The sequence below is a fragment of the Lathamus discolor genome, chromosome 7 (genome assembly GCF_037157495.1).
Source record: "Lathamus discolor isolate bLatDis1 chromosome 7, bLatDis1.hap1, whole genome shotgun sequence".
Classification (NCBI taxonomy): Eukaryota; Metazoa; Chordata; class Aves; order Psittaciformes; family Psittacidae; genus Lathamus; species Lathamus discolor.
The window spans coordinates 1,243,661-1,249,101 of NC_088890.1; positions in this window are offsets into that span (position 1 = coordinate 1,243,661).

A 5,441-nucleotide genomic window follows, 5' to 3' on the forward strand; every position below is an offset into this window, starting at 1 on the left:
CCCCAGTGACAAACCAGCCCCTCGTTGCCTTCCCTGGCAGCCTGGATCCATCAGCCTGTCCTGAGCTGCATCCCACCTGTGACAGTGTCAGGGCATCACCCACCTTTTATCCCATTGAACCCAGCTGTGGATAGAGTCAGGAAAGGGACCTCTGTGCAATAACAGTCAGAGTCAGGGCTCGGTCCCAGCAGCATGGATGGATGAAGGATGTGTGGATGCAGGTTATGCCCTTGGAACTGCCCTAAGGGAAGTTCTTTGTAGAGGTTGATCCAGGCACTTTCCCACTTGTATTTTCTGGTCTCTAAAGAGAGAGATGAGCTGTAATTCTCCCCAGAGCACCAGCTTTTGATTCAAATAGGATCCCAGTGCAATCAGCTGCTCTCCCCAGCCACTGGTGACACTGGCTGTGGGCAGGAGGCAACGCAGGTCCCCTGCTCCGCATCCTCCAGCAGCCTGGCTTGATGCACCTTCTTTTCCCTGGGCAAGATCCCTCCTTGCCAGATGCTGCTGGGGAAAGGTGGCAGGAAGAGGAGCGCTGCAGTGGTGACAAAGTGGTGACAGACCTCACCTGCTCCTTCAGCTGGAAAGGGAGCCGAGCAGGCAGGATCCAGCGGTGCCAGGCGCTGTGGGGGCAGCGGCAGGATGAGGATGGGAGTCCTGAAAGCACTTTGCCAGGGGAAGCCGGGAGCAGTAAATCAGTGCCCGCGCTCTCCGCATCCCTTCGGAGCCGACAAGCACTTTGTAAGGGGGAAGGCAGAGACCCCTCCACAGGAAGGTCGGAGCCCGTCCGCTCCCTCCGACCTGGCTCCAGGCAGAGGGGAGCCGGCGGTCAGTGCCTTGCTCAAACGTGTCCTCCGCAGCTCGGACGCGTACAGGAGACGCAGAAGGAACCCGATCAGGTTGATGCGGGGAAGGCTTCTCCCTCTGCGCGGCTGAGCTCAGCCGTGGGGCCGGGGAAGCTCTTCGGAAACCGGGTTAACAAGCGAAAAAGCTGAAAGAACAGCAAAGAAAAGCCCGAACCAGCCCCAAGGCACAGCAGGGGCTGGTGCCACCCTCAGTTACCTACTGAGGACCTTAGCACAGGGAAACCCACCCGGAGGCAGCTCTCAACTGCTGTTGCTGACCCCTTCCCTTGCATAGAAACCACTTTATATTGGCCCTCTTCGGTTTCCCCATGTCCCGGAGGGATTCCTCCTCCTCTGACCAGATTAGCACGGAGCAGAGCTGCTGCCAAGGGAACCACGCTCCCTGCTCCCAAGGGCAGGGACCACCTGCAGGGAGCACAGCCGGCCTTACCAATGATGCTGTGCGGCCCCTCCTGCCTTTGAGAAGAGGGGGCAGCCACGACTGAGCAATAGCAACGTTAACTACTGTACACATCACCTCTGCGGCACTGGACCCTGCCCCACGGCCCAAACCCATCACTCTTCCTGTCCCGCCTGCTCTTTTTATACCACTCACCTTAGCACATCCAGCACAGACCCACGGAGACAGCATTGACTTTGCCAAGTGATTTCTGAGCTTGTCTCTCTTGTCCCATCGTGTTCCAGTTCAATAAATGACATTTATATATATATATACATATATAAAAACATATATACATACACATGTATTTTCAATGGGAAAAAAAAACCATATACAAGTTTAGGATTCTTAAAGGACTACAATGTATATTGCAACTAATAATAAAGTTATGTTTTCTGAACAGAGGCTTGCTTTGCTTTCTTAGCTTATAGCTGACTTTAAAACCATATCAGCGCTAGCTGATTATATACAGAATCATACAGCCACCTTTAAACACAAATAGAAAAGGAAACAAAACCCATTCCATGGCCTAAGTGCTTCCCCCACCAAACAGGAGTCAGAGCCGCAGCACCAGGCGAGCTCAGCCTCCATCGAGACCTGGCTCCCCTGCTTTTATAAGCCCATTAAATACGATGTTGGTCCTGAGCTGTCCCCAGCTCAAACAGAAACATCCGCACCGTGCCCATCCTACCTTTTGCCCCCCTGTTGTGACTACAGAGAGGGCTGGGAGTGGGGTTTGCCCTTGGCCATCCAAACCCCGGATTTTAGGTTTTATTTAAATGTCATCTATAAACTTTATAGATTTTATATAAAAATATACATATAAATTATAGAAATATAAATTTTATATAAAATATATCCCTATAAATGTTATAAACTTCAGTGAAGCTGTTCACAGCTTTGAGCGCACTGGGACAGGGATGGAGCCCGGGATGGAGGGGACACCCCTGCTGTCACAGCCACGGGTGGCCTGGTTTTACCATGTGCTCCCAGCCTGATCCTGCCACCCTGCAGGACCCCTGGCGCTTCCTGCCTTTGCCTTTCCCCAGGGCTGGCTCCCCCCCACCAGAAAAAACAACCCCGTTCTCCCCTGCGCTGGGTCAGCCTCGTGCTGCAGCAACAGCAACAAGAGCCTGGCCTCAGCGCAGGGCAGCCCTTGTGCCTCCTGCATCCAAAGCCCCGGCCGTGCTAAGCTTCCGAGGCTCACCCCGAGTCCTAACACTGAGTCCCCTCTTCCCATCCTGTACATCCCATGCTATGGCTGCTCAGCACCAAAACGCACCCCGGGGGCACCTGTGTTACTGGTGGGTCCTGGATCCACAGGGAATGCTGAATGTGGCGCGCGAGACTGATGGATGGGCCCCATTACCGCAGCCAGCCCCGGCCCCAGCACAGCAGGAGAAGGGCTTTCCCTCGTGTCCTTTCAAACCTGGAAGGCTGCAGATTCATTGCACATGGGACTGGACAGCAGGAAACAGCAACACCATCTCCCCTGGCCTCGGGGAGGGAAGCAGCCAGCACCCAGGAGCAGGGTGGACAGAACCAGCACCTTGGGCAGCTTTAAAGATGCTGCACCCAGGGACCAGAGATGCAGCACCACAGAAAAGCCTCACTGGACAACGCACCTGAAGCATTCTCAGCCTCTCAAAGAGCCTTTGGGAAAGGCAAAGACACTGACGTTGCCGCCAGCAAACTTGATTTAAAACTCCTCGATACCAGTCGGGTTCAGTCCCAGGGAGGAGGGGGGCGGAAGGATGCTAGAGAGCAGATTGCTGCCTCCCATTATGGAAGCAAGCTTAATAGAATTCATAGAAATATTGCTGGTTCTGCCGTGCTGTGCCAAGAATGTGTTAGAATAAAACCTTCTGAGCAGAAGGAAGAGACAGAATGTCATCCTAGCCCTGATATGGAAGAGCAGCCCTCATCTCCTAAAGCAGATCTCCAGGAGCGGTACCCAACACATCTACTTGCCTCCCCTTGCGAGCAGGTCCCCGGCTCACACAGCTCATCCCTATCACAGCCTTGCACAAACGGCACTGGGATGACCCTGCCTGCAGAGCAGTGCTAAGATTAAACAATTCAGAGGGGAGCATTTCTTCTTACTGGGGTTTTAGTGGCATCCCAGTGCAAGACAGCCCGGCTCAGTTTCCTCCATGAGAAAGCTGCACCAAGTTACTTTGAGCTGCTTTAAACAGCCCTACCCCGAGCCTGCAAAGCAGCCCCTCTGGCCACAGCACTGCTTCACCTCCCTCTTCCCCAGCCCACCATGCCAAAGCGACAGCCTCGTGCTTTGCCATAGCAGCAGAGACCCGCTGGCACAGAGCTGCAGCCAGGAGGGAGCAGATCTCGCTTCCCCAGCCTGCTCCATCCCCTTAAGCTCGCTCTGCTGGCAGCAGCAGGAGGGAGAGGAAAGCTCTCACACACAGTCCTCAGAGCTTATTTTGGGAACCGAGCAGCCAGACCCTTGGGACCAGAGCTCTCCGCATGGCACCGATCCTCTGCCAAGGCTTTCTTCAGTCTCCTGCAATGGCCTTCAAACCTTGCCCTGAACTTGCAGGCTTACAAAGCTGACCACATAGGAAAAGTGAGAGCTTGTCCCCTTCACCAGGTCACAGAACCCCAGCCTGGTTTGGGTTGAAGGGACCTTAAAGCTCCTCCAGCCCCAACCCCTGCCACGGGCAGGGACCCCTTCCCCTGGAGCAGCTTGCTCCAAGCCCCTGTGTCCAACCTGGCCTTGAGCACTGCCAGGGATGGGGCAGCCACAGCTTCACCACCCTCACAGATGCTGATCAAACGTACCTTGAAGCTTGCACCCTTAAGGGGCTGCATGCCCATAGCTGCACTCAGACACAGCTGCTGTCCCCTAAGCAACAGCCTGCCTCGCTTATCACCAATAACCCACCCCCACTTTCCAACCTAAAACCCTTGAAACCATCTGCAACCCCAGAAAAAGGAGTTCTCTGCCCTTCTCCCTCCACACTTCCCCACAGCAGGCAGCAACTTTAAAGCATCTTTATTCCAAACAGGCCCCAGCACTGACAAATGGCCTCTCCTATCTTAATAACCATGTTATGTGCAATCTGCTGTAGCTTGGAAGGTGAAACAAAACCCTGCTCTGCCAGCAAAGCGCCTGTGAGCAGAGGATGGAGCCAAGCCCGTGTGTCCCATCCCCAGCCCCAGCTTGGCTCCTCATCCCTGCCTGCAAGGGGCTTTGCCAGGCTGCCCGCAGGAGGACAGAACAAGTCAGTGTCACCCTGTTCTGTCAGCACACAGGGCTGTGAGCTGCTGTTGGGAAGGTGCCATCTCCACCTTGGCCATGGCAGGCACAGCTCAGACCTCTTGAGGATGCTCACCGTGTACTCCAGCCTCTCACAACGCGACGGCGCTCGTTGTCAGTGCTGTTTGTTGAGCCCCAAAAGCCTGATGGGAGCTTCAACTTTTCCAGTCCCCATCCCTCCCTTCAGCAGCATCAGTCATTTGGATCCTATTAAAAAACAGCACCTGAAAATGGCACGTTCTTGCATGGAGCCATGGGGACAAGCTTGAGCCTCGTCCCCTGCATGCTAATTACACTGCGAGGTCAATAGTAAATGGCCAAAATAGTGTTTGCCACCAAAACTATGGCAGTCACCCAGACACACAAGAAAGCAGGAGAGAAAACGAGTGCCTGTGCCCTCAGACAGCAGAGAGCACCCAGGGCTGTGGAGAAAACCCAGGCTCCAGAGGCTCTGTGAGTGCACTGAGCAAGTCAGAGTGAAGGACAGAGGGTCAGCAACCTGCCCCCAGGGATGCAGTGCAGTCAGCAATGACAGGCACAGGGGATGAGAGAGAAGGACTTACCTACCAGGGGCTGCCCAGAGCCACTTCCAAGAGCAACATCACCTCCCTGGCACGGAATGGAGCAATCCTAGGGGAAAGGAGCCAGGAAAAACACATGGGCGCATCACAGCCGTGTTCTGGCAGCGCTGCACAGCAGGTCACCAGCAGGAGAGCAGAGCCACGCTTTCCTCCCCACTGGAACCCCAGCTCTGCAGCCCCAGTGTGGGAAAACGCACCGAAGGAGCCCAACGCGACCTGGAAGTGAAGCCATGTGGCTGCTGTCGGTTGGTAACAGAGAGGCCACAGCAGAACAGATA